This window comes from Petaurus breviceps, unplaced genomic scaffold, assembly GCF_028583685.1.
Source record: "Petaurus breviceps papuanus isolate PSGF00001 unplaced genomic scaffold, PetGlider_PUasm1.0 186, whole genome shotgun sequence".
In the NCBI taxonomy this organism is placed as follows: Eukaryota; Metazoa; Chordata; class Mammalia; order Diprotodontia; family Petauridae; genus Petaurus; species Petaurus breviceps.
In genome coordinates this window covers 23,447,268-23,458,445 of record NW_027185798.1, presented here as the reverse complement: position 1 = coordinate 23,458,445, position 11,178 = coordinate 23,447,268, and the positions used below count along the sequence as shown (strand labels likewise).

At 43.2% G+C, this 11,178-nt stretch overlaps 1 pseudogene; it reads right to left on the bottom strand.

The window, feature by feature from the left end:
• Positions 1–9,108: 9,108 nt before the first annotated feature.
• Positions 9,109–9,636, bottom strand: LOC138162103 (small ribosomal subunit protein eS25 pseudogene; annotated as a pseudogene).
• Between the last annotated feature and the right edge of the window lie 1,542 nt (positions 9,637–11,178).

Here is an 11,178-nt window from a genome sequence, read left to right as displayed (position 1 = left end):
AGAGCTAGCTCATATCAAGTGACTTTGAATTTGTCTTCCTGATTCCAAGCCTAGTCTTTTATTCACAATATTATTCCATGCTACCTATCATACCAGAGACCCCGGGCCAATCACTGCAGCATTCTGGGCCTCAGTTTCCTCATATGTAAAATGAGGGAGGGGAAATAGGTTATTTTAAGGTATTTTCCAGTTCTGGATCCTATGATCTTACAACTCTGAAAGTTACCAGGTCTGTGCTTTGTCCTCTATAACTACATTGTGGGGTTACGGGTGTGGAGATGAATTGAGTCCTTGGAGGTCCTTAGAGATGGAATCTGAGCTATTAGGGCTTTCCTCCAAGAGTAGAAGCAACCATAGTCTGACCCCCCCTGGACATTCCACATGGTTAGGTAAATCCCCTAACTTTTGGGGGACTCCATTGACTTATTTGTTACATTAGATCAGGCACCTCCAACCAATAGACTTCAATCTCTGGGCAAGTCTCAAAGTCTGATCTCCAAACTGGTTGCTTCAGTCAAACCCCCAACACTCCTACTATAAAGCTTGCCATGATTCCCAAGGAGAAAGGGGATACAGTCAGCCATGGTGCCCCCTCTGCTTCTATGTCATACTTCTCTGCTGTCAGCACACCTGATTTCTTGTCTACATAACCTTTCAAAGGAGATTTTTTTCTTCCTTTTTTTTTCTTTTTGGAGGGGGGAAGGCAGGGAAATTGGGGTTAAGTGACTTGCCCAAGGTCACATAAGGCTAGTAAGTGTTAAGTGTCTGAGGTCAAATTTGAACTCAGGTCCTCCTGACTCCAGGGCCAGTGCTCTATTCACTTCACCACCTAGCTGCCCCCATCATGTAACTTTCAAAGTTGTGCTGTTTATCTCTAAGACCCTCTCGATTTCCTTCTGCTATTGTCTCATTTTTTTTGTCCAGGGTCAGAGGATGGAAATGATCTCTTTTAAATAATGGCGGACCTCCTACAATCACAGAATGTGGAAGGGAACTCTGGTTAAACCTACAGCTGAAAAGGAATTCCTTCAGCAATATGCCCAACAAATATTCATCCAGCTTTTGCTTGAAGACCACCACTGAGGTAGGATCCACCACCTCCTGAAGCTTTCTATTTCACTTAGATAACGCTAATTGCAGGGAAGTCTCTCCCTGCCCCCTTTCCCAGGACATCAAACCTAAATTTGTCTCTTTGTAACTTCTACCCACCCCCTCCAGGTTCTGCCCTCTGGGGTTAAACAAATTAAGTCTAATTCCGATACTTGAAGAGACCTATCATGTTCCTCACCTCATCCACTAGTCTTCTCCAAACTCAATTTACTTCCTTTCCTTCAGTTGATTGCCATATGACAGACTCAAAGACCATCACTATCCTGATCAGCCTTTTTCTTGACAGTCTCCATCTTATCATGGCCTTGAGTAGCCCAAGTAGGATACAAATTGGTGGCAAACTGCATTCCTGGGGAACCCTGGGTGTGAATTTCTACTTGCAACCTCTCTACCATCAGACCTTCCCAGAAACTAAAAGGGTACAAATCCCCTCCCCCTCATTGTCTGGTGGTGTGTCGAATGACACACAATAAGCTACAACTACTCTTTTCCGTCCATATCCACCTCATGTCCCACAGGTTTGGCTATGATGGCTTTGCCTCAACTTTTAATAAGTCTCTGCTGAATTTCTGCCCACCACCAGTGATGATACATAGATAAATAAAATGTAGACCATCCTGGATTCTCCCAGGCACATGGGTTTGCCTAGTACCTAATAGATGATAAAGGCTATGGGCATTACAGGAGTCCACAAAAGCCAGTGGGCAATGTGGAAGCCTTCCTCCATCCCCCGCCTCTAGGCAGCCCCAATTTTCATTGCTAGGGAAATGTTCTTGGGGAGAAAGGGTGTTTAGAGACTCCAGGTGGCTTATTAAAGTAATAATCAGTGACCATCTGGAAAAGGAAGGGGTAGTGACAAAGCCAAGCAAAGCATCTCCTGGAGTGCGTCTTGGAGCCAGAATCAATTAATTTTCTTTTTTTTTTTTTTTTGACAGGGATACTGAACTGGGAGAGCAAAAGAATGTGAGAATATATTATTTCCTTTGCAAAACACTTGATAAATTATCTCATTCTTATGGAAAAGATGGAGAGATATGGACTGGACAATAGTATATTTAGATGTGTTTAACACTGGTTAAATGATGATTCTCAAAGAGTAACTGTTAATGGTTCAGTGTGGACATTATGGAAAATCAACATGAGGCAGCTGGCTGGGTGGGGCAGGGTCTGGAGTCAGGAAGAACTGAGTTCAAATCTCACCTCAGATGCTTACTGTAACTGTACAACCTGGTACAAGTCACTTAAGCTCTGATTGCCTCAGTTTCTTCCTCTGGAAAATAGGTCTAATAATAGCCTTTACCTCCCAGGTTGTTTTGAGGATCAAAAAGCCTTTTGCAAGCCTTATATTGATACACACACACACACACTATATATATATATGTGTGTGTGTGTGTGTGTGTGTATACATATATGTGTGTATATATACTGTGTATGTATACACACATATGAACTTATATATACATATAATATACATATCCATATACACACGTATTTTATTTTATATGTACGTATTCTAGTCATTACTATGAGTTCACCCAGAGTATTACAGGAATCAGGTTCTGGTCCTCTGCTCTCTAACATTTTTCATCAGCCACTTGGATAAAGGGAGAGATGACAAGCTCATCAGATTGACAAATGCAAGAAAGTCAGGAAAGATGATTATATTAATCATGATACATGGCATTTATGCAGTACCTACTGTATGCCAAGCATTGTGCTAAGTGCTTAACAATTATTATCTCATCTGATCCTTACAACAACCCTCCAAAGTAAGTGCTATTTTTGCCCACATTTTACAGATGAGAGAACTGAGCCAGACAGAAGGGAATCGTTCCAAATTGGACCAGTAGTGTGTGAGACATGATCAAAGGATATGAGCAAGCAGTTTTTAGATGAAGAAATCAAAACAATTTATAGTCACATGAAAAAATGCTCTAAATCATTGATTAGTGAAATGCAGATTAAGACAACCTTGACATATTGTCTTATACCTAGAAGACTGGCTAAAATGATAAAAGGGAAAAGGGACAAATGTTGGTGGGGATGTGGGAAAACTGGGTCTCACTAATTCACTCTTGGTGGAATCGTGAACTGACCCAACCATTCTGGAGAAGAATTATGTCCAAAGACTTACAAAACTGTGTATACTTTTGACCCAGCAATAGTACTATTAGGTCTGTTTCCCAAGGTGATCAGGGAAAAAGAATATAGTTTTACATACATATATATATATACACACACATATTTATGTCTAATGGTAGCCATCTCTAGTGTGGGGTGGGGGTGGGGGGAGAAAAAAAGTACATAGCAGAGAAAAAAAGAAAATAGTATGGAAAAGAAGGATAGTTTTGAAAATGATGTGTAATATTTATTACATAGTTTTCCCCCAAAAGTAAACAGTGTGTATAACACCATTATTCTCCTCTGATGATGAATGTGTGTGAATCACAGAATGTCAAGATCCCTTGCCTCCCCCCACTCCAGCCGGTGTAATCTGTAGCTTCCTTCACAGATAAACCCAGGTGCCACTTCCTACGGGATGTCCATCCTGATTTCCCCAGTTACTAATGACTTCCTTCCTGGAAATTATCTTTACTAGACTTTGTATTTAATCTGATTACTTTTTCATGTTCATGTCATTTTCTCTTAACAGAACGCAGTTTGTGAGGACAGAAACTACTTTTTTTTCCCCTTTTTCTTTGCATTCCTAGATTCTAGTACAATATCTGGTACACAGTCAGCACTTAATAAGTGTTTGTTACATGAATGAATGAATCACCAGTATGGTACAGCAGCCAAAAAGCTACAGAGATGTTGGGGTGCATGAAGAGGCACATAGTTCAGGAATAAGAAAGCAGTGGTCTTGCTATACTCTGCCCTCCTCAGTTAAGTAGTTCTGGGCATCACAGTTTTGGAAGGACCGACAGCTGCAAGTCAACCTGGGCATCCATGGTGCAGTAGACAGACCTCTGGGCCTGGAGTCAGGAAGACCCCAGTTCAAATCCAGCCTCAGGCAATTACTAGCTGTGTGACTCTGGGCAAAGTCACTTAACTTCTGTCTAACTTGGTTTCTTCCTCTGTAAAATGGGAATAATAATAGCATTTATCTCCCAGAGTTGTTGCAAGATTAAATGAGATATTGTAAAGTATCTGCCACATAGTAGGTGCTATCTAAATGCTAGCTATTATTGTTAATATAATTGTTATTTTCCTAGGTAATCACTGACTTGGGGGGCTGCTAATTTTTCAGAATTTGGGACCATATTCCCAAAGGACTATCATCAGTATTAGAATAATATAGGTAAGGGGGATGAGAAGGAAGAGGGCAGAACAATGGGGCTGAGGAGTGGGGATGGGAATCAACGAAGGCTTCCCAGAGACCCAAGAGAACCAAGGAAAAAATTTAAATATTAAAAACCAACAAATATATTTGGGGGAGTAACCCCCCAAACCGAGCATGGCATCCAGGAAGCTGAGCCTTGTAGGAAAAGCAGGACCTTGTTAGGCAGGAGGTAAGAACAGAGTTCTGTACAGATGTGGGCTTACAGACAGGAAATTAAGTTTGGACTTCAGAGAACAGTTAGTGGGTCAATTTGGCATAAGTTCTTTGAGGTCTGGGACTGTCTTTTGTCTCTTTTTTTATTCCCACCATTTAACACAGTGCCCGGTACATAGCAGGCATTTTATAAATGTTTATTGATTGATTGGTTGATAAAGCAGATAAATACAGGGTGTCACAAAAGTCTTAGGGCAGTCTTAAACCAATAAAACCTTTCCAAACATTCTGTATAATTCAAATTAGATCACGGTAAGGGTGAAAATAGTGTGAAGAGGGAACATTTTCACAGTTTTATTCCTCGATTCTGCTTTCAAGTCCTGTCTCTGAGTTTGGGCAATTCACTTCCTCTTTTTTGGCCTCAGTTTCCTCCAATGTAAAACAAAGGAGCCAGGTCTAAAACACCTCCCAAGTCCCCTTTGTGCCATCTCCAAAGAGAAATAGCAGCCCAAAGTGAAGGTGAGAAGGCACTTCTCCCTCCCAGTGATTTCTGCCTCTCCTGGGAAGCTCCTGAGAGTCCCCAAACAAGGCCCCCTTCCCTGTTGCTGGGGACAGAAGCCTTTTGGAGCCTGAGCTGGGGCCTTGTTTGCAGACAGCTCCAGTTCTGGTGCCAAGATTCTGGCCCCTCCTGCTGGCTTCTCTGCCCGGGTCTCAAGGCTCCAATTTTGCTGCTGACCAAAGGGAAGACAGAGAAGCCAAGAAAACACAAGAAATGTCTGGTTTCCTAAAATGAACCAGGGCTTGGGCTGTTTGTGCCACCTTTTTCTCCCTGAGAGACCTAGGGAGCCATGCGTCCAGTCATGTCATGGGTCTCTGGATTCTGACATTGGCATCACAGCCTGGGTTGTTGCCTTCTCTCAGATTTCCGGTCAGTCGTCCACATGTGGGGAGAAGGAGAGCGGTTTTAAAATCCCAGCCTGCTTTCTTTCTGCCAAACCACTCAAGAAGGAGGCAGGACCTCTCAGAGTTAGTTAGATAAAGAAGCAGGGAATTTGCCCTCCCAGTCTGGGGCAACATGGAGGAGCTGACAAAAATCTCCATTGATAGGATGGTCACATGAGCCTCTCAGGCCTTCCCTGATGTTACAGGCCCCCTGATAGCCCAGCCTGAACTCCTTTCCAGACCCTGAGATCACAGCAAGGCAGGTATTGGGATTGCAAGGATGGGATGACAAGCCTCCTCTCCCCCTGACCCTCCAAGGGGAACGAAGCTCATTCTCACAGTCTGGGGCACAGGGCAAATCAAGGTGCCTGAGGTCAGGACCTCCCCAAATGAATACCAGAATCATATTTCACTAGCACTATGAGTCCAGATGGGAGATAAGTAACTTGGCCAAGCTCACACATGTTGGTAGCAGCAGAAGTCAGAATCTGAATCTAGGTCCCAACCCGTAACGTTTTTATTCAGGTGAAATCAGGTTAAAATAAGTATCAAAGGTGATCTTAAAGGTTGGAAGAAATCATGAATGACAATAATGAGGGAGAGGCAGAGAGCTGACACTGACCTCATCTCCACCATTGATCTAGCTGGTGAAACTACCTGCTCCTGTGCTCCAGCTGCCTAATTCCCAAACAATGTATGTGTGTGCATCATTTAAAGCCCTGACCACTTAGACTTGTTCTTTAGTTGTCAGTAACTAGCCTGGTGCCAGTCAAATTGTTGTTGTTCAGTTAAGTCGGTCTCTGTGACTCCATTTGGGGTTTTCTCTGCAAAGTTACTGGAGTGGCTCACCACCTGCTTCTCCAGCCCACTTTACAGATGGGGAAACTGAGGCAAACTTGCAGTGACTTGCCCAGGGTCACACAACTAGTGTCTGAGACCAGATTTGAACCGGGGTCCTCCTGACTCTAGGGCCAGCACTCCATCTACTTTGCCAGCTAGTTTTCTGTCAAACAGTAGGTAGTAAATAAATGTTTGTTGATTGTTTGGTATGGGGGGCAGGGCTTGGATTCACAGCATCACAGTTTGGAAAGTACTGGGAAAGGCATTAGAGTCTTTGGGTCCAACTCTCTCACTTTATAGATGAGGAAACTGAAACCTGGAGAGTGGCAGAAGTGAGATCTGAATATGGAATCCTCTGACTTCTATCCCTCATTCCATCATATTCCACTGCCCCTCTTCAGGATAGACCTGGGTTCAAATCCCACCTCCTACACTTAGCTGTGAGCCTCAGTTTTTTTTTATTTGAAAAATAGAAATAATAGTAACTTTCTTATTAAATAAGTCCCAGAGTTGTTTAACATAGGATCCTAGCTGTAAAGCTGAAAGGGACCTCAAAGGCCTCTAATTTTAGAGATGGGGAAACTCAGGTTTGCAGAGGATAAGTGACTGACCCAAGCAAGGACCCACAGGTAGAAAGGGTCAGAGACAGGATCTGAACCCAGATCTTTTGACTATAGAGCCAGGGCTCTTTCTACTGTGCCCCAGGAGAGTTTGTATAGAAAGTGCTTCCCCAGCCTCAGGGAGCTTTCATTATTAATAAGCATCACCCAAATTTGCCCTGGCCTAAGCAATGCCCTTCCAGGACCTCTCTCATCTCTGCTGGGCCCCCAGCCTGGACAATAGCCTACCTACCAATGTATTGTGTCTGGAGCCAAAGCTCAGGCTGCTGGGCTGAGTCTGGCTCTTTGGTTTAGACGTCACTGGACTTTCCCATGGGAAAGAAATGTGACCTGTAACTTTGTTCCAGCAACCACACCCTCCCCCACCCCTTTTCCCTCTTCATCCCTGCAGTCATGGCCAGAAGCAGCTGGAGACCTTGGCTCTGTAGGCCCCAGCATCAGGGCCTGGCCTTGCTGCTTGGCAGCCCCTGACAGGGCATGCTATGGGCCTTCTGGAGACCGAACCCCGAGCCTTCTGGCCTCTTTCATATCTGTGATCCATGAAGGGGGTAGTGACGGGGATATGATTCCCCAACAGATGGCAAGGTCCCTCAACATCTAACTCAAATCCTTCCTGCTGCCTGTCTACAACATGGGTGATGACTGCACCAATGGTCCGTCAAACACAGAAAGGAATACTTTATTCCTAGAATCATAGATTTTAGAGCTAAAAGGAAACACAGAGGTCATCTTAGTCCAAGAATCTCATTTTGAGGTATTTAGGTGGCTGAGTAGCTAGAGTGTTAGACCTGCAGTCAGGAAGCCCAGAGTTCAAGGGCCTGGGCAAATCCCTTAATCTCTCTTAGCCTCAGTTTCCTTATCTGTAAAATGGGGATAATAATAGCATCTGCCTCCCAGGGCTGTTGTAAGGATCAAATGAGATAATATATGTACAGGGCTTTGTAAACCTTGAGCTCTCTGTTATTGTGTCTTAAATATGAGAACCCAGGGAAAGAAATTCTACCAACATAGGTTGGCACCTGCTCTGTAACCCATGGGCATACAATGTTTCTGAGGGTCACTGAGAGATCACACAGCCAGGACAGAGCGGTCATTTAATCAAGGAACCGTATGATTCAATCTACTCCACTCCAATAAGTATTTATTGAACACCCACTGAATGCTGGAGTTACAAAAGCAAAGACTCCTGTCCTCAAGGTGCTTAGATTTTTCTGGAAGACACAGTACTTGCATAGATGGGCATATGAAGAATGAATATACATATGTGTATATATATGTATATATATATATATATATTGTTCTTCAGTTGTTTTCCAGTTGTATCTGACTCTTTGTGACCTCATTTGGGGATTTCTTGGCACAGTTACTAGAGTGGGTTGCTATTTCCTTCTCTTGCTCGTTTGACAGATGAGGAAACTGAGGTAGACAGAGTTAAGTGACTTGCCCAAGGTCACACAACTAGTAAGTGTCTGAGGCTGGATTTGAACTCAGGTCCTCCTAACACTAGGTTCAACACTCTACCCACTGAGCCACCTAGCTCCCCCCAAATAAAAATACAAAGGAATTTTGGTGGAAAAGACATTAATTTCTGGGGCAGAGGGGACCAGGAAAGACTTCATGTAGAGATGGTACTTGAAGGAGATTTTGAAGAAAACCAGAGATTTTAAGAGGAAGAAGGAGGAGAGAGTGCATGTCTGGCATGAGGTATGGCCAATGCAAAGGCATGTAGGTGGGAGATGGAGTGTTGTTTGTGAGGAACAGCAAAGAAGTCAGTGTGCCTGGAAAAGTAATCTGTAGCTAAGCTGGAGAAGTAGGTAAGTAGGTCAGGGATCAGGGAGCAAAGTCTGGAAATTCCATTCAAAGTATTTTATATTTGATTAAAGGCCAAACAGAGGAATTTATATGTCAATGGAGAAAGCAATCAATATAAAATCCTAGAGGCAATGGAGAGCAATCTGAGTGTATTGAGGAGGGTGAATAAAATGGTGAAGCCTGTGCTTTTAGGAAAATCTCTTGGATTAGAGGGACTTGAGAGAAGACCAATTAGGAGGCTATTTTGATAGCCAGGGGCAGAGAGAGAATTTGGCCCCAAGGCTGGACTTTCTTTTTTTTTCTTAGTCCAATAAGTTTATTTTTGAAAATCTACACAGAAATGTTGAACCATTTCATGCATCTTCAGCAGCTGGAGCATCTCCACCCTTGGTGTTCCTGGTATATATCATTTGTGCTCTGTGCTTGGAAACCAGCTTAATCAGACCTTTACTAAGCAGTTCCTGGAGAGCTGCTCGGGCTAGAGAACCCCGGATCTTCAGTCTCTCTGAGACTACTGCAGGGGTGATAAGTTTATAGCTGGGGACCTCCTTGCAGAGTTTGTCATATGTTGCTTTGTCAAATAGAACCAGATTGTTGAGCTTGTCTCGAACTTTTCCCTTGGACCACTTCTTCTTAGCCTTGCCCCCAGACTTGTTCACGGGATCTTTGTCCTTCTTGGCCGACTTGCCGGCTTCTTTCTTCTTCTTATCGTCCTTGGGAGGCATGGTGAGGCTTCAGGTACTGCTGCTGCTGCTGCCGCCTCTGAGCTAAGATGTCGGACAAAAAGGAAGTAGCTGGTAAGAGAGGCCGCTGAAACTCCGTCGGCCTCTCCAAGGCTGGACTTTCATCCACTACTAAGTACCTTCTATGCCATAGGTGCTCTATGCATGCTTACTGAGTGGGTTGGATTGAACTATAGCATCTCAGAGTAGGAGGAGATAAACCAGAGATAATCCAGTCTAACCTATACCTGAAACAGCAATCCTTTCAACAACATAACAACAAGCGGCTATACAGAATACTTCCAGAAAGGGAGAACTGGCTACCTACTAAGGCAGTTATCTCATTTCTGGGCAGCTCTTCTTGTTAGTAATTTCCTGTTCACATTGAGCAGAAAGCCGCTCATGTTGGTTTTTGTTTTACTGAGCAGAACAAGCAGAATCTCATCTCTGTAACTATTGATTTCTCAGATTCTTTCCAAGAAGATGCCCTATGAGAATCAGTCACCTCGATGGAGAGTCTGGACAGAGGGGGAGGTAGCTGCCATGAAACAATCTGGGCTATTACAATGAACGATCCTTGGGATCACCAAAGAGTATCATGAGGGTGCCCAGCACTTGTGGATGAGATTGGCACCAAGACCAAATTGATGCCCAGAGCAATGGGGGAGGGTCCCAAAATCAAACAATGGATTTCACAATAGAATCCAAGATTCAGAACTTTTTTGTTTTTATTGTTTAATCTTTCTCAGTCGAGTCCTACTCTTCATGACCCCACTTGGGGTTTTCTTAGTGAAGATACTGGAGTGATTTGCCATTCCCTTCTCTAGCTCATTTGACAGATGAGGAAACTGAGGCAAACAGGGTGAAGTGACTTGCCCAGGGTCATATGGCTAGCAAGTGTTTGAGGTCGAATTTGAACTTAGGAAGAAAGTCTTCCTAACTTTAGGTACAATGTTTCATCCTCTATAGCACCACCTAGCTTCCCAGTAATCAGAACTTTAGACCTGGAAAAACCCCGAGAGATGATGCACTGGGAGGGAAGCTGGACCTCTGGAGTTCTTTCTGATGATAAGTATGTCAGAGCTAGTCCAAAATTTTCCAAACTTTGTTTGATAAGTTGTCAATAAGGAATAGATGAGAAAATGTCAACATTTGAATAATTTCCCATCTCAAGTATTAAAAATGAGATTATGCATTATCAAAATACTTTATATGTAAAAATAGGCTTAATTTAATCTATTCTGCTCCCAAGTTCCTCCAAGTCCCTGGGACATTTCATTATCCCAAGCCCCCTTCAATTTTTGGCTTCTATCAGAATAATTCAAGCCTCAAAAAGGTCTGTGACCAAATTAATAGTTAATTCAGTCCAATGCCTTCATTTTACAGCTAAAAAAACCCCAAAACACAAAACAAAAAAGTAAACTGATGATTTGAGGAAGGCAAAGCTGTTTCATAGGGTCAGAGCATTTATAAAGAACTTAGAGATCATTTAGTTTGTCTCTTTCCTCCTTTCATTCATCTTCCTAGTCATTCATCTGGTAAATGCCAGAGCCTAGACAGATCTTCTGCTCCAGTCCAGTTGATTTGCTCCAGGTCCCTCAACAAGGTAAAGGTAGAGAGTCTGCCCAGAATCCAT